This window comes from Peromyscus leucopus, chromosome 7 (genome assembly GCF_004664715.2).
Source record: "Peromyscus leucopus breed LL Stock chromosome 7, UCI_PerLeu_2.1, whole genome shotgun sequence".
NCBI classification, from domain to species: domain Eukaryota; kingdom Metazoa; phylum Chordata; class Mammalia; order Rodentia; family Cricetidae; genus Peromyscus; species Peromyscus leucopus.
This window is the reverse complement of record NC_051069.1, coordinates 16,290,317-16,316,259: the sequence shown is the minus strand read 5'-3', so window position 1 is coordinate 16,316,259 and position 25,943 is coordinate 16,290,317. Positions and strand designations below refer to the sequence as shown.

Here is a 25,943-nt window from a genome sequence, read left to right as displayed (position 1 = left end):
CCTCTCCTGTCCCCTCTGCCTGTACACATCCTCACACGTGTAGAGCCCAGCACCCACCACCAGGCCACCCTGGCAGCAGGTTGTCTCTTGGAATCAGTGTGAAGAACCATAAATTGCTGAGAAAGGGCCTCCTTCCCTGTGTGACAGAAGGTTAGAGTGTTTAAAGAGAGCAGTGGAACTGTTTTTATTAATCAGAACTGCTATAAAGAAAGCATTTTAATTAACATAATTATCCCGGTTGAGAAAAGCGGTCCTTATCCCATAGATACTTTTCAGACTAAAGATGGAAGCTGTCACAATCAGTCATAATTAAGGCAGGCCTGCTAGTTTCCTCTCTCCTCCCTTCCCCTCTGGGCACTGCTCCTCCCTGGGCTAGACCTCACAGGGGACACACACAGCCTGACACCCTCCACCTCACACTCCTGTGCCCAGCTGCATCTCCAGCTGCCTCCAAGAAAGATCTCCTCACTACAGTCCTCGTGCTGGCCTTGACTGGCCTCTCAGCCTCGTGGAGAAGGAAGACGGGTCCCTCAGGAAGGCAGCTGCTTCCATGGCCAGGGAGAGAATGCTAAGAAGAGACAAGGCCAGTGGGTCCAAGCCTCTGCTCCTGCCTGATGCTCACAGTCACTCCTAGCTACCTACCCACCAGGGCTAATCCTGACTTAAATCCATTTCCCCCACATAACAAGCAGAAATCTACCCACATCCACATCCAAGTGGATAGCCCTCCCCAGACCAATTAACTCCCCCTTCACGGACTTCCTAGAAGTCCAGCCCGAGCCCCCCTCAGGCTCCCACCACACCTACTCACAGTGCTATGCCTCAGCCATGCTGGCCTTACAGAATCCCACAGGAGCTTCCACCACAGGGCCTTTGCACATGCTAGTCACTCTGGCATTCATTTTTCCAGCCCCCATCTGCTACCCTCAGCACACATTCACCCTGTAGGCTCAGTCCAGGTTGCCAGCTTCAGAAGCCTCTCACCCTCTGGGCCTGGTTGGTTGCCTCTCTGACCCCCTCCTACCTGTCCTGGGTGGTGGATGCATCTTTGTAGCTCTGCCCACACTCTATTTACCCTGAATCCATGAGACTGTAGGCTCCACACAGAGCTGGAGACAGTGCTGCTTTTGCTGTTGTTGATGTGATGTGCATTTAATGTTTTTTTCTTCTTTGACAGTTTGACTGTGTTTTTGCTTGGTCTCTGTTGTTTACTCAGTGGTTCGCTTGGGCTAAGCCCAGGCCTCTCCTGGTCTCAGGAATGTCTGAACTGGAATGAAGAGCAGGAGGGAGGCACGGGCGCCACTCCAGAGCCCCTTGGCCTCGGGCTAGGCTTGGGGCTGCTTTTAGGACAATCAGAAGTTTGGATTTTCACCCCTCTGGGCCTCAGCGTCTCCATCTGGGAAAGGAACAGCCTGCAGCCCGTTAATCTCCTCTGCATCCCACAGCCATAAAATCCCCCAAAGCTGCAGACCTCCCCCCACTTCCCCTGGCAGAGCCCGTGGCTCCACCGGCTCACCAAGCACCTGGCACCTTCCGAGGCCACCAAGGAAGGGTGAAGCTGGGTGCTGTCTGATCCCACTGCCACCCCCCCATCCCCCACCCCCTACCCCCCCCTCCGCCCCGCAGCATCAGGGTAACTAACACGTTCGCAGGTGACACCGTGGCCATATTTCACCTACAGCGCTGCAGCTTCCTCCCCGGAAAGGTGCTTATTTTTTAGTACGTCTTAAACAGGAGGCCGCAAAGTGTGTTGTCAGCGCTTTTTAAACGGCTTGTTAATGCCTCCGCAAAGCTCAGCACTGGCCGGAGAAGACGGCTCACGCTGCGTGGCACAGCCACCTCAAGCGCAGTCTTAGCGCCACACAGCCATGCTGAGCCCCGCTGTACCCCGCTGTCGGTGGGCCCAAGAGCAAAAGTGTGCTCCGAGCCCACCCAGGGCAACTCTTGGGGAGTGCAGGAGGCAGGCCAGCACCCTGACTGGTGGAGAGAAGGTAACAGAGCATTGGTTTTGTAGCTTGGTGGCCCATGAGCACATCTTTAGTTGGACACTTAGCAGCTGTGTGACCAAGGGCCAGACGCCAAACCTCTCTGGGCCTCTAGTTTCCTCGTCTATAGACTGGAAATGCTAACTCCTATTTCAAGGATATTTGAAGAGTAAATCAAGTAACACATACTGGGTAATATTTGATTTTTAAAATGTAAAAACTGTTCTGTTGTTGCTGGGGGTTTTTGTTGTTGTTGTTTTGTTTTTTCAGACAGAATCTCAATTCCATGGTTGGCCTGGAATTCACTCTATAGACCAGGCTGGCCTCAAACTCACAGAGATCTGTCTGCCTCTTCCTCCCGAGAGCTGGGATTAAAGGCGTGAGCCACCATTTTTTTTCCATTAAAAAAAAAGTCTTTTAATGATGTACCCTGAGATATTTGTGGCAGAAATGTAGTCTGGTGGTAGAGGCTGGTGAGCAAGTGTGGTCGAAGCCCACTAGCCCTGAGCTGATGCTCATTGCTGGGAGTGCGGGGTTAGTATACTGGCTTGCCCTTGAGCTGCAGGCCATTTCCACATCGACCACTGTGTGGATACCCAGTGGTCCTCAATACGGCAGGGTGCATCCTGTGGGCTCAGTCCAGCCTCCCAGGGCAAGAGCAGAGAGCAGAAGCATCAACACTCATGGCCTCGGGAAGGGTTCTGTGAGGGAGCTTTCCCAGACCCAAGGAAGGCTCCCACATGCAGAGAAGGGGAAACCATAGGGGAGGCGTCCTCCACCTGCCCACTTGGGAGCCCAGACTGTCTGTGTGGCTTTTCTAGACCTACCACTTCGGCTGCGCTACCCAGGAACCTTTGCTTCCATTTCTGAGCCTCCCCGAGGAGGTTATGGGTGACAGACACACAGCCATACAACAGGGCACAGCCTGAGGCTGCTTGGGGTAACCTCTCACCCCTGCCTTTCTGGGCAACTGTGACCCCCCAACAACTGTTGCTGTCTACTGAACGCCACGGTGGTCACTGCACTTCTGGGTACTCGTGCACGGGCCTGGGCTGACGGGTCCTGTCCTTGAGAAGCTCCCAGAGTGAGTGGGATTCTGTGACCAGGAGGGAGGCGGGGAATACCGGGGTAGTCATGATGCCTGGGACGGGGTCTGGCATGCTTTGCTGCTCCTGGCCCCTTGTTAAACTCCCATCCTCACTTATCTGCTACAAAGAGGCTCACTCTTCCTTGTTCGGGGGAAACTGAGGCTTAGAGCAGAGCCATGACGCCAGCCCTCTGAGGCCAAAGCCAGCAGACTGAGTCTCTGGGGCATCATAAGGGGCCAGGAAAGATTAGGCTCAGAACCTGTGGACCCCCTACTGGAGCCAAATCTCTCTGGGCCTCAGTTTCTCCAGCTCCAGTCCCACCCGCTGGGCACCAGGAAGCTGCGACAGGGTGAGGAGGAGCCAGAGCCTGATGGCGCCCTCAAGGCAACAGTGAGGTAAGAAGGGGCGCGGGGGCGGAGGCGAGAGAAGGAGACAGATCTCGGGTGCGGCTCAGCGCTGTGATATTTTTCCCGGTTATATTTTTAGATGGACTACTTTCTTTCCCCTCCCCCTGCCTCAGTAGGAGGAGGAACACAGAAATAGCCGCTGTGCGTGTCTGAGCCCGGCTATATATAGTGGGCACAAAACCCAGCTGCCCAGGGCTTCTCCCACTCGCGGCCCTGAGCCGGAGCCGAGGGGGAAGGGGAGGTCCCATCCTCCGGTCCAGCCACCATGTGCTTGCTCGGTGCCGCCGGCTTCCACAGACACTCAACTCTGCCAGCATCCTCGGGCACACACGAGGCTGCTGTCTCCCTGCTGACTGACCCCTTCTTGGGAGGCCTGGAGTATCCAAGAGGCTCGATTCAGGGAGGACAGGCAAGAGGTTGAAGTGGGCAAGAGACCTCAGCTGGCTGGCCAATGAACCCGGCCTCCTCTGCTCTGGGAGCCCTCCCATCCTCCGGCCTCCTTAGCGGAAGGCATCGCTTACATCCAGAACATCTCAAATGTGTCTGTCTGGTCCCTGTCATTTCCGTGGGAAAGCCAGAAGCTGGGACTGGCCTAAGGGAGCCTTCCTGTGTCACCTCTAAAGTAAGGGTGAGGCCAGCACAGGCAACTGTAGAGCTATAAGGCAAGCTCATAATGTCCCTGAAGGTGGGCGTCTCTAACTAAGAAGAGGTCCCCAAGTTTCCAAGTCACCCCCTTGGCCAGAGCCCCACTCAAGGTGACTGTCCTGTGGCCAAGCTTCTGCCTCCTACCACAGCCCATCCAGGCAGGTCTCCAAGATGCCCAGGGCCTCCCGAACGGCAGATATTAGGTTGATGGTAGGTAGGTCCTTGTGGTCCATTGGGGCAGAGTTGAGCTGGAGGTCTGGGTCTCCTTGGGAGCCTCCCTTATAGATGGCCCTGACTATGTGGAGTTTCATGGCACAGGGACCCACCCCACAACCACGTCCTCATGAGCAACCTTTGGGTTGCTCCGGGATATCCGGAGCTGGCTTGAGTGTGGTCCCCCAGAGGTAGGTCCAGGGAGCTCCACCAGCTTCCTGTCACGGGTCCCGAGCGGAACAGGGACTTGTGCACTTGGGGGGTGTCAGTTTCCCATCTGTGCAGATTTGAGTACACCATCTTGTCTAACCCTTACACCTAAGGGAACCATGCTCATTTATTTACAGGTGGAGACACTGAAGACCACGGCAAGGACAGGCCTGCCCAGGTCACACAGAAAGTGATGGGCGGAGCCCGGGAGCCCCGTTTCTCAGAGAGGAGTCTGCCTGCCAGAGCTGGGAAAGCCAGGATTCCAGTGCAGCATGGACTCCTGTGTTGAACAGCTGGCTGGAAACTTCCTGATCATGGCCAATGGCCTGAGAGCGCCAACCTGGCAGTTCTGGCACGGCCCAGCTAAGGAACGCCAGTGGCCATCCACCTGCCCTGCCCCACCCCCACCCCCACCCCCAGCCTTTGAGCCCAAGTACAGACCATTCTGCTCACTACAAAGTTCCCCTTGGTTTGCGAGACTTGGCTGATCACCAAGATGAAAGCCAGCCACCTCTCAATGGTGTGTGGGGGACTCTGCGCCGCCATATGACTTCAGCCAGAGCCCCAAAGTGCTCAGTGAAGCATTATTTCAAGTGTCCAGTTGATTCTGGGCTGCTGGTCCCACATAAAAACTCCCAAAGCCTCTACCCTGTCACAGAGCTTCTGACCACACCCATGGCAGTGGACATTTGGGACTAGGAGAAGGCTGTCCCCTTGCGGTGCTCACACCATCCTAGTGGGCTGTGAGCCATGACTGCCCTGGGAAGGAGGAACTCGGGGCCAGAACAACAGCCACCGAATGACATGGCCTTGTCCTCAGGAAGGGACTGAGATCCACGGAGACTGTATGAAAAGGAATGAACAAGCACTGATAGCCCCTGAAAATGGTTGAAAGGCCTAAACACATGACCAGAAGCTCCCAGAAGACAGCAGATCGAGATTTACGAGTTGGATTGGGTGGTAACTTGGATATGACACTAAAAGCCGCTACTCGGAAAAGGAAGAAAAGAGCTAGATGTGGTGAGTGTTGTGGTCGTGGAGGGCGTGGCAGCCCATATCAGTCAATCCAGAAGTGGGAGGTAGAAGCAGGAGGATCCCGAGTTCAATTCATCTTCCGAAACATGGCAAGTTCAAGGCCAGCCTGTGTCACATGAGAACTTCTTCTGACATCAAACAAACAAACCCAAAGAAACAAAAGAAGCAGTGATGTCCAGGCAAGTGGCTCAGAGGGTGAAGGTCCTTGCTTTGCCAGCCTGGCAAGCTGAGCTCAGCCCCGGGAATCGACATGAAAGGGGAAGATCACTGACTCCACAGAATCGTCCTCTGACCTCAACACGAGTACCATGGTATGTGTGCTCACAACACACACACACACACACACACACTTGCACAAGCATGCAGGCATACACATACATACACAATAACAAATAGCATTTTTTAAAGTGATGATAGACCACTGGGAATGATGGTCCATGCCTTTAACACCAGCATCCAGAAGGCAGAGGCAGCCTGGTCTACAGAGCGAGTTTCAGGATAGTCAGGGCTATGCAGAGAAACCCTGTCTTGGGGGAGAAACAAACAAACAAACAAAAAACCCAGTGGTGATAGAAGAGGAGATTGCCAGCCAAGAGCTGATGAGGATGTGGTGAAATTCAAACTTTGCACACTGCTGGCGGGAATGTAGATTAGCGCAGGCAGCTGGGAAGCAACAGAGGGATTGTGCCTTCAAAATTTGAAAACAAAATTATCGAAAGAACCAGCAATCCCACCTCTGGTTAGATATCCAAAAGAACTAAGAGAGGATGTTAAAGAGACATTTGCCCACTGGTGTTTACTTATCCTCGGCACCCACATAAAAGCTGGGTGTGGTGGTGCATGACTGTAACTCCAGCATTGGGGAGGCGGGCAGGAAGTCTATCCCCCATGAGCAGATAAGCCGTGGGTGTGCCCATAGGATGGAATAGTATTCATCTTTTAAAAAGGAAGAAAATCATGTCATATGCCACAAAATGGAGGAACCTTGAAGGCATTGTGCTTCTCCCAAACTAAAGGAGATCAGCCAGCTATAAAAAGGACCAGGACGTCATAAGAAGTGGGCCCCCTCCCTTTCCCTTTCCACTGAGTCCAGACTACTCGGTTTCAAACCCCTACTCTGCCCTTTACAGATGGTTAAATTTCAGGTAAGTTCCTTCACCTCTCTGTGCATCTGTAATAACAGCTCACAGGGTGTGGTGAGGATCCAACCAATAAATATCTGTGAAATGCTCAGAACAGCACCTGGCACACAGCAGAAGCTTGGACGCTTCTGTTGTTACTGTTGCTATGCACTGCTGTCCTAGTTTACAGGGCTGTTTCGAGGTCTGGTCTTGGCCAAGCATGTGGAAGGCATTCTGAATACGGGGAAGCCCACCCACTATGGTGCTGGTGGTCGGCTCGCTTTGTCCTTGCCCCTCTTTCCTTGAAAGGCTTACACACACACACACACACACACACACACACACACACACACACACACACACACCAGGTGGCACTGGATAGAAGTGGGGGGGGTGTCCACCAACCTTAGAGGGGCTCAGTACCAGTGGGGTCGTAGAGCTGGCTCACCCAGGCCCTGAGCACCTGCGGAGCTGGACACAGAGAAGGCTGAGCCAGCTCTGGTAGGAGCCTGGAGGCCAGACCCAGGCTGTGAGGAGAGCAGAGTTCTCGACGAAGGGAGGAAAGTAGAAAAGCTGGCTCAGGTCCAAGCTACAGATGGGCAAGCCAGAGTCAGGGACAAGGGAGCTGGGAGCTAAGGCCCGCCCACTCCTTTGGTCAGATGGCCTCTGCCTGGGGCAGGGTACCCTGTGCACAAAGAACTTCCTCCTTCCTGGAGCAGGCCAGAACTCCAGAGGGTACCTGCTCTGCCACTTCTCACCACACCCTCCAGTGCCGGTGACTAGATCACAAAGCACCACATAGGCCTCTGCCCAGCTCCAACCAAGGACTCCCAGTGACCCGTCCCCACCCCAAGCTGCAACACACGCCTCCCTCTCCACAGCTCAGGCTGCCAGGGTGGTCAGCAGAGCGGGGCTGGCAATCACTTGCCATGTCCCTAACCCCAGTAGCCCTTCTTCCTAGGAAGCCCATCCTTCCTAGGGTCTCTGTGCCGTTCTTCTCTTGTGGGCAACACAAACACGTAACTCCTATTGCCCTTTTCACCCTGGCCGCCAAGAACCACAGCCAGCACCCTGCTCCGTGAGTCCATGTTCCGACGTCTCCTCTGTTACAGTCTGTTCTTCTCTACCGCAGACTGCATCTATCTTTGCATTATCACACGTGTGCTTGGAAACCTTCACAAACACACAGTGGCATAAAATGGGTAAAAATATTACTAAGTTTGTGGGGATAGTGGGCCAAGTGCTTATTGCATAAGCATGAAGACCTGAGTTTGGATCCACGGCACCCACATAAAAGCTGGGTATGGTGGTACATGCCTGTAACTCCAGCACTAGCGATGGTCACAGAGACAGGTTAGATCCTAGGGGATCCCTGGCCAGCCAGTCTGGCCAAAATGGTGAGCTCCAAGTTCTCAGTGAGAGACGCTGTCTGAAACAATATGGTAGAGAACAACAGAGGAAGATATGCAGGGTAGACCTCCGGCCTTCACGTGTTCATACACGGGCAAGTACGCCCTCACCCATGTACGTATATCCCTAAACACACAACTATTAAATACAGAAGCTGTTAGTTCTCCACCCCCACCCCAGATGCACTGGCAGCTGCTGGGTCAGGTAATATAAAATCCAGGGCTGGTATATTGGGCAAGAGTCGGGGTGGATGGCAGGAAGGTATAGCAGGCTCCATGTCCGGTTACCCAAAGGAGCCAGGAGGATCCCTGCTCCCACTGTAGGATATTCTGTAGCCCTCAAAGCTCCGAGCTCACCGCGTGCATATGACATATACGGAGCCATTTGCGCACTCCCCTGTGCACGATGGATGAGGCCGCAAGGGCCCCCCCCCTCAGGCACAGCCCCTCCCACCTTAGGCTTCCAACCTCTAGAAACGTAAGGCATAAGCTTCTTCTCTTGCTGAATGACTCTGGAACCATGTCACTAAATGGACCAAGGCAGACAGTGCCAGCAAGGTGGGGTGTTGCCCAGACAGTGCTGAGATGAGACAGCGACTGGAGGTGAAGAAAGGCTACAAGGGTTTAGAGGAAGAGGCCAGGAAAGGCCTTCATGAACAGGAAGAGAGAACAGAAGGCGGAGAGCGGAATGGAGCTGCGTGCTGCAGAATGTGTAGCACATCAGAACGGGAAGGACCATTCTGATGGGATCTCAGAGGGAACGGGGAAGGAGGTTCTGGGACCAGGGAAAAGGTCCCCAGGTTACAGTAAGGACTTGTGCTGTGTCTGTGTCCCAGGACTTTGTGGGAAGTGGACCTAAGGACAATGGACTCTGATATTCAGCAGAAATAAGGGCACCAAAGCACTCAGGGCTCTGCCTGGTGTCTGCTGGATCATGCTGCAGAACGCAGGAAGAAAGAGGTGGTGGGAAGAGGGACTGAGCGTCCAGAGGGAGGCAGGAGTACACCTGAGACTTCAACCTGGCAGATGGAGAGCAGGAAAGCACGTTTGGGAGACAGGGCTGAGGGCAGGGCCCAGGGACTATGTGAGGCTGTTAGGGCACGGGAGACCTGCTCCTGGAGACAATGGGGACCATGAGAGTGACATTTCCAGAGAGGTGCTCCAGCAATCACAGCCCTGCACCACCTCAGGACCCACCTACCCAAATATCAGCACACACCTGATGACTCTCCCAGTCAGGTCCCCAGGGGACCCAGGTGTGCCTCAGCCCGCCACTCCAGAAGGTACAAGACATAAGCTTTGGCAATATCCATGTAGAATGCCAAAGCCTTGGGTTCCCAGGCAGAGATCTGTCACAAGGTAAAGCCCCCGGGGAGCTCCAATTTGAGTAACGCCTAGAGAAGACGAGGCAGAGAGGCAGCTTCCAACCACCTAGGACCAAAGGACCTCTAGAGTGCAGCCAGCCCCAACCTGGAGAGCCACAGACATGAGACACCTACCCACGAGGGTGGCTGGCTGGTTGGAGCAAAGCTATCCAGACAAGGCTGCCTGAAGCTCTGGAGGCCCAACCCCTGCCCCGGCTTAGTTAGGGTGTGGCAAGTGACATCAACGGAGATGACTAACCAGCTTGAAAATGGAAGGATGATTTCCTGGTGGCTTTTGGACTTGCTTGGGACCAGTTGCTTCTTTGTGTTCGTTTCTCCATTTGGTGATGTCGTGTCTGTCCATTCGAGGCCTGGCCCTCACAGTGCTTTGCAAGTGGGTCGCTTGCTTGATCTTCCCAGGGCTGGAAGATGCTGCCTCAGAGTGGGTTATTCCCTGTGTCTTGCTTGTCCTTATCTGACTCAAGGGACACTCTGGGCTTTCCACTTTGGAGGTGACATGGGAACGAGTTGGGGTTCATGGGATGGGGGAAATGTACTGTTCATATAAGAAAAGCATGGATTTGGGGAACCAGAAGGGAATGCTGTGACTTGGGGGAGTCCCTGAAGTTCCTGTGTTGGCAACGATGCCCGAAGCAACAGTGCAGAATCAGAACCTTTCAGAGCCGTCACAGTCAGGAGCGCGTGCCTCTCTGGATCGCTCTGTCCGGCAATAGCAGAAGAACCCATCTCGGGTGTGCGTGTTGTTGTTTTTATTCTAGAAATTAAATCCAGATGCTAGGCAAGTAATCTGCCCCTGAACTATATCTCCAGTCTCCAAGCCCCTTCAGTTTTGACATCCTAGCCTCCAGAACTACAGAAAATAGATTTTTCTTCCTTTTTTGGTGCTGGGAATTAACCTAGGGCTCTCATACATGATAAATAAGCACTCATCTACTGATCTATATCCACAGTCCTTTTAATATTATTTTATTTTGAGACAATAAGTTGCCCAGGCTGACCTGTACTCACTCAGGCTTTCAACTCATGATCCTCCTGCCTCAGCCTCTAAGCTGCTATGATTACAGGCCCATGCTAACTGACGCAACTGTCTCTTGATAAATAAATAACCCAGCCTGGCAGACTGGGGAGATGGCTCAATGAATAAAGAGCTTGCTGTGCGAGCATCAGGACCTGAGTTTGGGTCCACGGTACCCAAGTGAAAGCCAGACATGGTGTTTGTAACTCCAAGAGGAGAGAGAGAGGCGGATCCCAGGAGCCTGGTAACTAGCTAGCCCAGCTAAAATAGCTCCAGGTTCAGGAGAAACCTGTCTCAAAAAACAAACAAACTAACAAACAAAACAAAAACATAGAGAGTGATCAAGGAATGCACCTGGCATTGAACTCTGGACTCCACATGTACAGATAGAGTGCATATACCTATACGGACATGTATAAAGTGCATATACCTATATGGACATGTACAAGAGTACATATACCTATATGGACACCAGAGAGAGACAGAGACAGAGACAGAGACAGACAGACACAGAGGCACACGTTACCTAGTCTCTGGCATTCTGTTACTGCTTCCCTAAGTTGACTAACAATCTTCTAGCAGCCCTGCAAAGTGAGGACTATTACCATCCTCCCTTTTAGATGCAGACACTGAGACAGAGACTTCGAATTGTACATTTGTGTGAGGGCACACAACTGCCTGCACAGGCCAGGTTCTCAGCAGCTACCCATGTCACCTTGGTGGTTCAGACAGCAGAAAGGATGTGAGAATGAATGGCCCTGCATCTCTCCTGAGTGCAGAGACTAACCCTGCCTCTGCCTGTTTACACAGCCTGGTTCCCTTTTCTCTCCAGTTACAGAGGTGGGTCCCCAGGCCTGGGGAAAGTGGGACACATATACTCCACTTGTAGCAGTGGGAGGACTGGCCAGACTGTCACCAGATTCTCTGGAGTCAAGAGGAGAAGTGACAGACTAACTTCAGAAGAGCCTGAGTCCATTCCTGGCCTCAGCTTCCACATCTGTAACATGGGTCAGAAAGGGCCTGTAGCAGGGGAGCTAACATAATGGTTGTCTGGTACTTCTCTGGAGCCTGGCCACAGCAGAAATGGAAAAGGTGGCTGGGGTAAGGTTGGTCCTCTCTCATTAGCGACTCCAGGGACTGTCTGTCCAGAGAGCAAAACCAGACCTGAACTGCAGTGGGGGGCCCCATCCCCCCCACCCAGGTCAGCTGTGTGACTTTGGGCCAGTCACTCTACTCCTCTGGTCTGAATTTCCTCTGCTGCAGAATGAAGGAGACAGGGAAGGATGCTTGGCCACACTCAACGTACACTGCCATGATAACGTCTATTATCCTACAGCATCTTCCTGCCTCTCCAGGGTACCTCTCCCTCGTGGGAGACACATGGCGAGGGCCTGGGCAGAATGAGGAGCCAGGTACAGGGAAAGCACTCAGGATCCAAGTACCAGGCTAGGCTGTGAGAACTACCCAGGGCTCACACTGTAGAAAATGGAAAAAAGGTGCCCACTGCTCAGGGCTTCCTGCTGCGGGGGATCAGCATCTCCCCCCAACACACACGTCGGTCCATCCCCACCCATGCAGGTAACTATCCGGGACACCTAGAGCCAGAAGTGAAAACTGTCTTTGTTCCTGGGGTCCTGAAGCACAGGACCTGAATGGCTTCAATGCCCTTTGCCCCTGGGGTTAGCACCTTCCCCATACGGCACCGTACTCTGCATGTGGGAAACCCTTACCGCACGCACGAGGAACAGACGCTGTGTGAAGAGCCTAGGCTGGGTGGTATATGAAATGTGTCCTTCTTGCTCCCTCTTCTCTCTCCTCTGTGGGTCAGACCCCTCAGCCCCACCTCAGTATCACCAGGGACACCCCTCTGTACCCAGGAAAAGGAGTCTCTTCATCTTGCCGTCAGACTCCACCCTTTTGTATCACCTCTACCTGTTGGCTGAGGACACCTGTCTCTGAAAGGACAAGTGCTGCTCAACCTTACACCATGCGCCTCTTGCTTAGCACTGCTTCTGGAAGCTTCTGAGCAAGTGACACCAAGAGGAAGGCAGAGAGGCAAGAGTCTCCTTCCTACCCAAACCGTGGTACCCAGGGTGAAGATGGACACATCACTCACTTCTTCCTGAACTGACTCTGCTGCCCACCCATTGAAGGGAGCCACAGCCACCAAGGCTGGCGGTGACAGCAGGTCTGTGCAGAGACCCAGATCATAGAAGATCCCTCGTGGGACGCTGATGCACAGAGACTCTAGGAAACACACCCAAGGTCACCCAGCTTCGAAGTGGTAACAGTATGAAGCCAGGTAGTCAGGCCCGGAGGCTGAGGGCTCCCCTCTGGGCTGTGCAGCTCAGATGCCCCTCCACCCCCACCCCCAACCCCGGACCTTGGAAAAGCCCAGTGCTAGAGGCCTGTCAGGAAAGGACAATGGGTCTCCCTGCTGGGATGGGGGAACTGAGGTAAAAAAAAAACCAAAAAAAGAAAGCAGCATTTGAAGCAGACACAGAATAAGCTTTTAAAGTTAAAAATGTAGCTGCACTGGCCTGACACCCTCCTCCGCTGCTCTGTTCCTGTTCAAGCAGGGAATGTGACTCCACCTCAGGTCAGTAGCTCAGACTCACACAGAGTCGGGCCAGGAAAGCCATGCCGCAAGGACGAGGTCGAGAGTGCCAGCCACCCCGCCGCCTGAACTTCCTGTCACTCAGCCTCCTGGGCTCAGCTGGCTGTATCAAACCCCCTTTGTCAAAACCCTCCAATCTGTCTGGTCCCCTCAGACAGGTGTCCACCTGTGGAACCTGCGGGGCTTTGCCAAGGCAGAGCACTGTCCGAGCCTGGCACAACTCTGGCCCAGCCTTGACTGCAGAGGGAGGCCACACCCCCCACGTGCCCCACACTTCTTCTTGCCCTAGCTGATGCCGATGTAACCACTCCTGGGTTCCCACAGTACCTCTTCCCAGGCTTCCCTCAGCGCTCTCTCACACACATGCTCACTTGGGCTCTATCCAGCATGCGGTCGTCTCTGTCTCAGAGGTCTCGCGGGGCCAGCCATATTGACAGCCCTGTAGACTCGACCCCGCCTGTTCCCTGCTCCCTGGCCCCACACAGCATCCATGCTTTCCGAATCCCACACATCTGTGGGCTCCTCAAGTGGCCTCCCTGCCCATTTCCATCCTTCCTCATAAATAGTGACCACCACCAGAACCCTACCTGGGACAAGTACCGATAGCTTGAGTACACCCAACTGAGCAGGGCCGGGGCTGTTCAGCCACCCTAGGAAGGGACACCAAGGGTGGCTTAGCAAGCAAGATAGGCCAAAGTGGCCTGTCAGAGGAGGCACACTACCACAGGAGGGGCTGGCAGGGTCCACATGCAGAGGAGAGACAAGCAGGCCACATCCATGAAGGACAGAAGTGCCCTGATGGCTGTGGTCTGGTCCCTTGTACATGCTCACTCTCTCTAGGATCTGACAACCCCAACTCCCACACACCCAGTGGCTCCGAGCCAGGAGTAGGGACCCAGGCTACAGCCTACCTCACCACTGGGTTCCGTCCCTACCCACAGCTTTGGCTCCCCCACCTCTAAGAAAGGAACAGACTGCTCCTTCCCGAGATTGTTGTTGCTAAGACGAATGAGCTAATTAAAGTCTGGAAAGGTTTCTTGAAGACTTAAAAAGAGGTGATTGAGCATACAAATTAGTAACAATTACTGCCCCTCCTCCAGGCAGGCAGCCTGGATCCCTCCACAGAGCGAGTCTCTGTTCTAGAGGCCCTGGCAGAGGGCTCAGCTACAGAAGGCTGGCTTTCCCTGACCCGCAGGTCAGCAGGTCGTCGTCACTCTCTCCCCACACCTCAGGTTGCTTAGCAACTGGTGTGTGTGTTTTACTGTTTATTGAGCACCAACTGTGTGCATGGCCCTCTCTACACAGAGTCACATCCAGGAGGACCAATTTTCAGAAGTCCCCTTTGACCCACCAGAAAATGGAGGGGTCGGGTCACAGAGAGGTGTGAAACTTGGCCCTCAGCTCATGACCTTAGTCAGCCCTGCCAGGCTCGGGAGTTACCATACTCCGTACCCTCTCCTGCTGGCTTACCGTGTGGGGGCCAGGCTGACTTCAGCAGACACACTCGGGCTCTGAAGGGAAATTAAAACCCAACGTCTGCAAGTGTGTCCTGGGGTCCGGACAGGGACTCAGCCACGTGTCTGCCCTGAGTCTGCTGGCTCTCCTCAGCCAGAATGGAATCCTCAAAGTGCTTACTGACTTCAGCACAAGACACCCCCCACACACACACACACACAAAGCCAGGCAATCCCCAGCCCCAGCTTCCTCACTGGCTTACTCTCACGTGGCGGCTCACAGCTCTGCCCTCTCCTTGAAAGAGAGGCCTTGCTGCTGGCTGGTGTCCTGACCGCCCCGATCACCCATAGCCTAGCCTCGGTAGACTTTGAGCGACCCTCCCACCCCGAAGCTGTCCCCAAACTTTGCTCTCTTCTTCACTCAATAACTCAGCCACTGCCCCCCACCACCAACACGGCTGAGGAAGCAAAGACAGCCTTCGGGACACAGAAGAGGAGGGGGGGGACAGGGGGGGGCGGCTGACGGCTCACCTCTCGCAGGCCTCCCTCCAAGCTCACAGCGCCTCAGCGGGACTCCTGCAGAGAAACACCAGGGAAGAGGTGAGGGACACCCAGACCTACCCTGCAGTCTGCCTCACCCAAGCCCTCCGTTTAGCCTGGACTTCCCGTGCCCCAGGGCAGAAGAGGCAGGAGGAGAGGCTGCATAAAGATGCCAGGTCCATCTCACAGAATAAAACAAGTATCGGGTCAGAACCGCTGCTGCCTGGGATCTGAGGGCTTGCTCAGGCCAGCCCAGGCTCCACATGAGCCCTGAGAAGTGTGAACTGGACCAGGAGAGCGGCCCCGTCCCCACCCCATCCCACCCCACCTCACCCGGGCTACCCACAGCAGCAAGGACAGTTGTCTGGTGCCTGGACACAAAGGGCCTGGTCTCAAATTGCTTTTCAAGGCCAGATGTGGCCCATGGCCCAAAGGGGCCCAGGAGAACGGGCAGGAATAGAGAGCCAAGGCCCACCTATGCCTGGCACCCTGCCCTAGCCCAATTCAGCTATGTCCCTGGCTCACCCTGTGACTCTGGGCTGGCCCTTTACCCATCAGTACAAGGAGGTACATCCAGAGCCAGAGGGCTTGAGCAAACACAGCTTGCTGCCACCCTTGGAGTTTCTGAGCAACGGGTCCCAGGTGGGCCTGAGAATCTGCATTTCAAGCAGGCTCTCCTGGGTGCTGGTATTGCCGTCTGGGGTCCCATTTGAACAACCTCTGTTTTTGACATGTATCTAGTTGTATGTACCTAGAACATGTACCTGCAAAGCACAGAGTCTAGACTCAGAAAGTTCAAAGGCTGAGAATACAACACACACACACACACACACACACACACACACACACACACACTAACATCTAACACAAAGCAGCCATGGGGGTGGGGTGAGGGTGTGCTTTCCAAACACAGATCCACAGTAGACGGCTCTGACCTGTGCAGTCCTAGAAGACTTCCAGGAGGAGGTAAAAATCTAAATTTCCAAGCCAGATGGTGGTGGTGGTGCACACCTTTAATCTCAACACTGGGGAGGTAGAGGCAGGCAGAACTCTGAGTTCAAGGCCAGCCTGGTCTACAGAGCGAGATCCAGGACAGCCAGGGCTACACAGAGAAACCCTGTCTCAAAGCAAGCAAGCAAAAAACAACAACAAAAATCTAAATTTCCATTATTACAGAGTATTGTTTTATTATTCAAGTACAATAAACAAACTCCTTTTCTAGGCCACTTCTTAGAGGTACTGAGTGCCCTCTGGGGTACGTGTGCACCTGTAGAGAGGTGCACACACAGGGTCTACTCTGGGGTACATGTGCACCCATACAGAGGTACACACACAGGGTCTGCTCTGGGGTACATGTGCACAGGGCACACACAGGGTCTACTCTGGGGTACACAGCTCCTGTGTTCTTCCACAATGTACTATAGATCCTTCCATGTCCTCAAAGAACGTCAAGTGCCGCCTGTACTCACTCAGCACCGACTGTGCCCCACACAGCAGGCTGAGAGCTCCACGTGTTAACCCTGCTGGTCTTCACAGCATGTTTTTGACACGATACCACTCAGACCATTATTCCCTAGAGCAACCGTTCTAAACCTGTTGGTTGTGACCTCTTTGGGGATTCTGTGTCAGATATCCTGCGTATCAGATATTTTATTATGATTCATAACAGTAGCAAAAGTATAGTTATGAAGTGGCAAGGAAATAATTTTATGGTTGGGGGGTCACCACAACCTGAAGAACTGTATTAAAGGGTCGCAGCATCAGGACGGTTGAAAACCACTACTCTAGGGGACACTGGAGTACTTGGCGGCGGCGGCGGCGGCGGCGGCGATCAATGAGCTGCCCAAGGGTTTCTAGTTAGAGAGTGGGCAGACATTGCTAAGGAGCCTGAGCGCCACACACGCTACGCTGTGCTCCTCCACAAGGGGGCATACCCTCTCCAGACGACCAGGAACCCCAAGGATGTATGCCTAGAGGGTTCCAACTTTTTGTTTCAAACATTACTTGCTGGGTGGTGGGTGTGGGAGGGACCCTGCGTCCTTGTGTGCACATGTAAGCACTTCTCTAGGCAAGTTCCCAAAGGGTCGGACAAAGGATATACACACTCTAAATTTTTCTACTTGTTGCCAAAATGCCCTCCAAAAACTTATTTGTGCTGATATACTGTTATCTAATTCCCCATGAGAACATGTGCTTAAGATTAGTTCCAGCTGGGTGCATGCTTTTAACCCCAGCACTCGGGAGGCAGAGGCAGACAGATCTCTGTGAGTTCAACGTCACTCTGGTCTACAGAGCGAGTTCCAGGACAGTCAGACTCTTATTCAGTGAGATCCAGAGATGATGTCTCCATTTTGGGGGGAAAAACCCCTACAAATCAGAGAGATTAAAAGGAAAGAGTTATATGGAAGGAAGAGTTATATGGAAGGAGGGAGGGAGGAAGAGAGAGAGAGAGGGAGAGAGGGAGAAGACTCAACTCTCAGCTCTTCCCATCTTCAGTGCAGTTCTGGCTAGCATCTCGCAGCCCTCTCTGGAGCTAGGCTCTGGTCCCTTCCACTCCATAAGACAGTCTTATCAAGATGCCCAGAAGCTGTTTAGCCAGACCAGTGGTCCTGCTCTATGCCCTGGTCCCCAAGATCTGGACAGCATCCGATGTGCTGATGGCTTCTTCCATGTGGAGACACTTATCTCTGGCCTCCCAGGACTCGCCTCCTCTGGCCACTCTCACTCCAAACATTGGAGTGTCCACGGGCTCTCTTCCCTCTCCCGACCACTCATCCCTTGGCTGCTTTCACAGGTCTGGGCTTTACCCACAGCTCTGCCTCCAGCTCCATCGTGCTAGCCCCAGTCTCCTGAGCACAGCTCTAGAGCTCGGAGCCAATTTGTCATCTCTGCTGACTCTCCTAACGGCCCTGTCCAACACAGAACACTTCATTTTTAACCCAAAATTACATCTCCCTCCACCTTGACTCCACTTTATCCCACACACCCACACCCAAGCCATCACCAGGCACTATCAATTTTTTCCTCAAACACATCCAGGCCCTGACTACTCAGCCACCTCTGCCCCACGCTGCCCTTGCCCTGCTGGAATTGGGCACCTCACGTGGACAACAGCTCAAACCAGCACAGCAGAGTCATGACCTGCCACGGCTGTCCACACCGGCAACCTCCTCCTCCTAAGGCCTCTGGGGCCTCCTCCACTCTCAGAACTCCTCTCCCACCACCTCTGTCCTCCCTCAGCTGGGCCAGCCTCAGGCTGCAGACATCTTACTCCTCCTGGGGCAAAGCCCCTCCCTCAGATGGGGCCTCCCTCCTCCCTGGACACACCGACCACTCACTTTCACAGCATTATCCCACCTGACCTCTTCCTGCTTGTCTATGTGTGTCCCACCTGTCCCTTGTCTGTCCCCTTCTCAACACGGACCACAGACACCTTGTCCGCCTCTGAACTTCTGTGTGTGCTGTGTGCTGCCAAGTGTGAATGCTCAGGAACTATTTGTTGAGGGAATGAACCAATGAATGAGTGGATGCGTAAATAAATCGGAGCCAGCTCTCCGTGATTTTACTCTCTGAAGAAGAAGTCTCCCGTGGGAAGGAGTCAGAGGGCACACTCACCATGGCAGGACACCGGGCACAGCCTGGTCTGTGGCATAGGCTGAGCAGTGGGTGCCAGCAGGTACCAGTGGGGCTTGCAGCGTCCCTGGACGCCACGCTCAGCAGCCCCAACCGAGGGGCATGTGGGGCTTTCACACCTGCCAACCCACCCCACTCAGGAGGGAGCCTTGGGGCAGCCGGCAGCTGAGCGAGGCTGGCAGGGGGCCAGCATGCCTGCCAACAGCTGGCGCTGCTGCCAGGCAGCCGGGTAATCGTGTTAGCCAGCGGAAATTGGTCCAGGGAGTTTTTTTTTTTTTTTTTTTTCCCTTCGCCTCCCATTTTCTTTCTCTTCCCTTCCCCCTTGGAGCTGCAAGACTCCGAAGATTGATCTTCGCCTGAAACGGAGGAGATAACTCGATATAATGAACTCCACTGTCCCCTCTTGCTGTTTGGAGCTTTTAAAAAATTTAACAGGGCTGGGGACAAAGGGGGGTCGGGAAGCTGTTCTGGGGGGCTCTCTGGAAGCCCCCAGTCCTGCTCTCGGCCCCTCCCCCAGCTTGGCTTCTGCTTCCCTGCCCTCCCTGCTCCCCTGGGATGCCTTCATGGAACAAGGTTAAAAATATCCCCTTTCTCCTGCAGGTTTGAAAAAAAATACTTTTGGTGAGGTCAGGACTGGGCCCACCAATGGTCCCGCTTCCCCCAGCCCCCAGCCTCCTGGCTGGCTCCACTCCCCAGAGTCACCAGCCTGCCTGGAGGGGGGCGCAGGGGGGGGGCGGGGGTGACAAGCTGGCTCAGTCCACTGCTCTACAGCAGGCCAACCGCCCACTGAGGCACTGGCAGCTGTGTGGCTTTTGTTCCTGCAAACAGCTCTTTAAAGAGCTGCCTAAGGACACAAAGGAGCCCAGCTCGCACACCCGGGCACTGTGCACACCTCACCGGGGTCCCCTCAGCCCCTCAGCCCCACCTCTTCCTGCCTGGCAGCTCCTCAGCTGGTGTCCTACCCATTTCGCATCGCTCTTTAGTACATCTCTGCCCTGGGCCAAGCACTGGGCTGGGACCACCAAGATCCCTGTCCCAAAGAACCTTACAAAAGCCCGGGGACAGGGGCCATCGTCACCGCACTGGAAAGAGCTTTATAGGAAAGGCTCGGGAGCCCCCAGTATATGGCAGTGATCAAGGAAGGCCTCCCTGAGGAAGTGTCCTTGTGGTGAGAGCCAAAGGACAATGAGACTATCAGGCTGGGGACATGGGGTGTTACGGGGAGCATGCAACTCAGTGGAGCCCCTCACCTGGTGCTTTCCACTTGCAGAAGAAGACCAGACCCACAATTTAGTTAGCACCCAAAGCCTTGCCTCCCATGCCCTCTGCCTGCCAGGCCTCCTTAAACGCAGTGCGCCTTTTACAACGCAGCTCAGTGCTTCTTGGGTAGCTCTTATCTCAGTGAGTGTCTGGGAACTTCTCTGATTTTCTGTCCTTTGCTCTTGGACGCCGAGGACCAGCTTAATCTCGGGCACCCTCTGATACAGAATACAAGGGAAACAAAGGGCTGTGGGCACAGGAAAACCCCCAGCTCCCCTTCACAGATGTCCTCATCCCAGGCCCCTGCAATCCCACAGGCTGCCGGCCTGGCCACCCAGGAAGGTCTGGGGCCTGTGTTCCCCACAGAGCCTCCTGCTGGTGGTGAGAAAGAAAGAAACTGACCTTGTGGAAGCTCCTTCCCACCTCAGCTTCCCCACGCAGCCTCCTGGGGAGAGCAGGCACCAGGGGGACCTGGAGGTGCAGGAACCAGTGCAAACCAGTCCCACCCTGCTTCTAGAAGCAGAAGCTCTGGCCTCCGTGCAAACCTGGAAAACTTGGCCGAGACTTCAGCAGACACAGAGACCATGGGGGCCTGAAGGAGCCCCAGGTTCAGAGGAAGAGACGGGGCTGGTGAGACAGAGGCAGAGAGAGTTTGGAGCTCTACCTTAGGCAGAAGGTGCTCGGGTACAGGGGTAACTGCATGACTAGTCCAAGGAGAGGTCTGCTCCAGGGAATCTAGCCAAACTTGCTGAAACCCCCCCCTCCATGCCAGCTCGAAGGAGGCAAAAGTACCACCAAGTGTGAGGGAGGCGGGACATAGTTTCAGGAGTCCCTGAGTTGGGAGGAGGCCCAGACCCCCATGCAGCCTCTTGCAGTCAGTATGAGAGAGTCAGAAACAGAAAGCCGTGCAGAGGACTGTCGGACCTCCTGCCCTCTGAGAAGCCCTGAGATGGGCGCCTACATCTCCCTTTACAGAGGGGAAACTGAGACTTGAGTTAGAACAGCTAACCAAGGATCCATGGTGGAGACAGAATACAAGCCAGGTCTGTGAGGGAAGAGCTGCTGACCTCTGTAACCAAACAGGACAGAGAAGCCACACAGCTCCCAGCCGGGAAACCTGCAAATTCTGAACTTGTATTCAGCCCACAGGACATGATGAGGTCACAGCATAGCCAAGGAAAACAAATTCCAAGGAGGACACACTGTTGAAGGAGCCAGGGGCTTGAAGGTTTACCTTTGGCAGAGGCTGGAGGAGAGCTGGTAACCAAAGAGCAAGGAGCTGCCTTGGTGGCTAAGTGTGGCCAGCCCTGGCAGTCCCCACAGAAGAATGCCCTTGCTGCCAGCTCATCCTCTGAACCCCGCAGGTTCACAAGAGAGCCTAGGGCATAGTAAGGGACTAGAGGAAGCCCTTCAGGGGTATCTGAGTTGGACCAGAGCCTCCTTCACCTGCATGAAAGAGACAGAACCCACGGAAGGATAAGAGATGAACGAGCAGTTAACTTGGCCAGAGGGAGCACCGTGGAGCTTCCAGCCTTAGCTGCCGGCACCAGCCCATCCCTTAACTAGAAGGGGCTCCTGGAGGAGAGGCGGGGTTCCCCTTCCTCTCTAGTCTCCTTCCTGCCCTCCCTCCGTCCGTCACCAGCTTACCTTCGGCACATTTACCCACTTGTTCCAGGAACAAGCACCCGGAGTTCCTTAGGGGCTGGACAGAGAGTACCACCATATCCTGTGTAGAAGTGGAATATAACTCCCACCCCCAGGTGGTGAAGAAGGACAGGAACTGGCCCAGACTCGGGAGCAAGGGGGATCGGCGCTCAGCCTTCCTGCCCGTGATCCCTAGTCTGTGCCCTCTGCCCTGTACCCTGTACCCTGTGCCTGTCTTCCTTCCTTCCTTCCTTCCTTCCTTCCTTCCTTCCTTCCTTCCTTCCTTCCTTCCTTCCTTTCCTTCTTTCTTTCCTTCCTTCCTCCTTCCTTTTCCTTTCTTCCTTTCTTTCCTTCCTTTTTCTTTCTTTCTTTTTTCTTCCTTCCTTCCTTCCTTCCTTTCTTTCTTTCTTTTTCTTTCTTTCTTTCTTTTCTTGTGGCTGTTGCTGTTGTTTTTCTTTTTTCTTTTTTCTTTTTTTTTTTTTTTTTTGGTTTTTCGAGACAGGGTTTCTCTGTGTAGCTTTGCGCCTTTCCTGGAGCTCACTTGGTAGCCCAGGCTGGCCTTGAACTCACAGAGATCCGCCTGCCTCTGCCTCCCAAGTGCTGGGATTAAAGGCGTGCGCCACCAACGCCCGGCCGCGCTGTTGTTTTTCGAAGCAAGGTTTCTCTTCTCTGTGCAGCCCTGGCTGTCCTGGAACTCCCTCTGTAGCCCACGCTGCCTTGAACTCAGATCGCCTGTCTCTGCCTCCCAAGCGCTGGGACTAAAGACGTGCACCACCATGGCCCAGCTTACCCTGTGCCTTTTTAAAGGGATGAGCAGGGAACATAGAGCCCAGGCCAAGGTTCTTGGGGAGCCCACTTGGGGTAGAGTGGGGAGCAACTTTGCTTCTCTTGCCTTCCAAGTCTTTCCACGGTCAAATTATAGTTCTCTAGAAAAGCGGAGGTAAAGACATGGAGTCGGGGGGCTGGGGACTTAGTCTCACATTATAAGCATTGGGAGGACAGCTGGATGCAGGAAAGAGGCTGAGATTTGCTGCCACTGTGGTGGGGAGCAGACTACCAGCTCCCGGGAGAGGAGCTTCAGGTCAGACAGCGGGTGGACATCGGGGAGCGGCGGCGGTGCTTCTGGGAGTCAGGGCTGGGGTCCTCCCAACTGAGCACACCAGAGGGGAGTCAGTGGGCTTGTGCGGTGAATGCTAAGAGTCCTGGGAGCAACCAAGCAGCCCCCCTTACCCACCAAACCACACAGCCAACAGAGAAGTGTTTCTGAGCTCCTGCTGTACGGTCCCGGTGCTCTGGGTCCCATTGGACCCACAGGCGAGAGAAGGTCTTGCCCTCAGTGAGCCTCAGAAGAGAAGTCTCCGGACAAGACCTGGTCCAGATGAGGCCACAGCACTGGCTGGACACTAGATGCCTCTAGTAGACACTGGGACTGCCCCAAGCAGAGGTCTGGAATCAAGCAGGTGTCAGCCTGGACCCTGAGCCTTCCTTAGCAGCCAGCCCTCAGCCCCAGGCCAACCCCCAACTCACTGGGGTTGCCAGTCATGGCTCACTCTCTAAGTGACTTCATAGCACTGACCTAGCACATCACAAGCATGGGCTCATTAACCACTGCTACACTGCGAAGTCAGTGCAGCATAGACCCTTTCATGGGGGGAGTCAAGGCAGAGGCTTAGTGCCTCCTCCAGCAAGGTCAAGCACAGAGAGCTGGTAAATGCTGCAGTTAGGATGCACAGCTGGACAGCTGCTGCACAGCTAGACAGCTGCTCTGGATCCTCCAACCAATGCACCATCGTTGGGCCAAGCCTTCCTGCCTTCCAAACACCCCACTAATATCCAGACCCACTGCCATGCACCCCACTGAGCTGGTCATCATTGGGAGACCCCTCAGATGCCCTCCTTAGAGTGAGGCCTGGAGACCCCTCCTAAGGTGGGAGGAGACCCACATGCACCAGAATAAGTCGCTAAAAGCCGGGCCTTATGCCAATCCTGTCATATACAGGAAGCTGAGCCAACTTGAAAGGGGTCTTGAGGCTCAAAAGAGCCAAATGGCTTTCCAAGGTCCCCTAGTTGTCATACTTCATGTGCATCAACCAGGGATTGGGATGGGGTGGAGGTGGGATGGGCTGTGTGTGAATGGAGGTCAGGATCTGACCGCTGGTGGTTCCAGAGTCACCTGGGAAGGGCATAGAGCACCTAGGCCTAAAGGAACAGAAGTGTATAAGGACAGGGGAGAGGATCAGTCAGTCAATAAGCATTGCCCAGAACCCCCTGTAAGTACATATGAACCAAGAGTGTCTTCCAGTTTACTGCGTTGGGGCCACCATTCCCTCAGTCCATGCCATAAGCAATTCCTCCTCTTTCTCCCTGTCTGATTCCTACCCAATTACTTTTTTTCAGGTTGAAAGCCAGTGTTGCCACGTCCTCCAAGAAGCCAACTCTGATTATCCTCATACCTCTCTGAGGACCCTGTACCCGTGGTCTGACGTAGGGTACACCCCTTCACTGAGGTGAAGGGTGCTCAGGTACAGAAGCACTCCTGTGAGGGAGGGGAGCCCTGCCTGGAAAATAGCAGGCCCCTGCCTTGCAGGAGCTCAGGTGGGAGCTGGCTATACCTGCTGGCAGCGGAGCTAGCATGATGGATGGCACCATTCAGGAAGAAATAAATCCCGAGGCTCGCGTGCCAGGTGAACTGGGGGGTGTATCCATCTTAGAGATGCTTAATGAATGTGCTGGCTGCAGCAGACAACAGCAAATGCATCTGCCTCCTACCCCCTCGATGCCTCGGGCCCCAAGGAGCACCCCAGGTTCACTCCCTTCTCCAGGTTTCCATAGAATCAGGGATGGCAGCAGCTGAAGAGGTCCAGGGATTGGTACGGACCAAACACCCATCATACAGTTGGCAAAACTGGGGCCAGAGGGGGTGCAGGTTTACCCAAAGGCACACAGGGAAGCGGAAGCCCAGACGCCAGCCTCACCCTCATGGCCTCTCCTTCAGAAGTCTCTAAACCAGAAGTTCTCAGCCTGTGGGTCGTGACCCCTTCCGGCCAAATGACCTCTCACAAGGGTTGCCTAAGACCATCAGAAAACACAGCTGCTTACATTATGATTCATAACAGTAGCAAAATTACAGTTATGAAGTAGCTACAAAGATGATAATTTTATGGTTGGGGTCACCACAACGTGAGGAACTGTATTAAAGGGTCGCGGCATTAGGAAGGCTGAGAACCACTGCTCTAAACCCTCCCTTAACCAAGCATCTTGTGTCTCCAAGAAGAAACCCTGACCGTCCTGTCTCCTGGTCTAGAATTGCTCTTCCAGAGCACCAATCCCAGACCCCCAAGCAGGCTTACCCTGCTCCCTCACCAGGCTCAGTATGGCCCCTGGGTCCTCCTTTTCTACCACCTCTACCTGAACAGCCAAGCATCAGCGGACACTCGGGGCTGAGCACGGCCCCAGAGCCCCCTTCCGGTTTCCACACCCAGGTCTAGCACTCCTCTGCATTGCCCAGCAAGCCTGTATGTACTGCTTCAGCAGCCGGGCTCAGAGGCTGGCCTTGCCTACATGGAACGCTGGCCAATTCCAGGCCTCAGAATGAATCCCTCAGTCAAGTCAAGAAGACACCGACCTGCCCATGACCAGGCACTAAGGGTGTGTGGGGGAGGGGAGCGGGAAAGGACCTAAAACTGAGGCTCTGCCGGACACCAAGCCAACCCCTCACTCCCACCCGGCAACTCCACACCCTGTCACTGTGCCCAAAATGTCACCGTTGGAAGGAAACATCGTTCCACCCAGGGTTCAGAGGCATTAAAGTCTCTCAATAAAGTGTGACTGTCCCAGAGAGAAACGCATCTTCAGTCATTGCCACTACCACGTCAGCAGAGAAAGGGGGACGGGGGACAGTGAGCGACATTTGCATTCACTGGGGCTGCAGGACCTTGGGGTGGATTTTGCTGTGCCCAGAGGTGTGAAACACTCCTGAGTCCAGGCTCTCGGAGCTGTTCGAAGGAGGTCATGGTTTTCACACCACCTCACCCTCTGAACAAGCTACACTTCCCACTCTTCTCCCATAGGCAGGCAGAGCTTTCCAAAGAGCAAAGAAACTGACTTTAGAGTCAGGTGATAACCCCAATTCATGTCCCTGAGCCGCTCTGAGACTCGGTTTCCCCTTCTGTAACATGAAAGAGAAATCCACTTTGCAGTATCACTCCAGAGGAAGAGTCAGCAGGAGTCTCCCTGCCTGTGGGTGTGGACCAACCTACCAAGGTCCCACAGCCCCCAGAAT

The 25,943-nt window shown here is 54.3% G+C and overlaps 1 long non-coding RNA gene across 1 annotated transcript in view; it reads right to left on the bottom strand.

Moving 5' to 3' along the window:
- Positions 1-25,943, bottom strand: part of LOC119088318 — a 148,366-nt gene that overhangs the window by 59,807 nt on the left and 62,616 nt on the right. Inside the window, exon 3 of the long non-coding RNA XR_005091949.1 lies at positions 15,116-15,160. This is a non-coding gene — a long non-coding RNA (uncharacterized LOC119088318). The remainder of the gene's footprint in view (positions 1-15,115; positions 15,161-25,943) is intronic.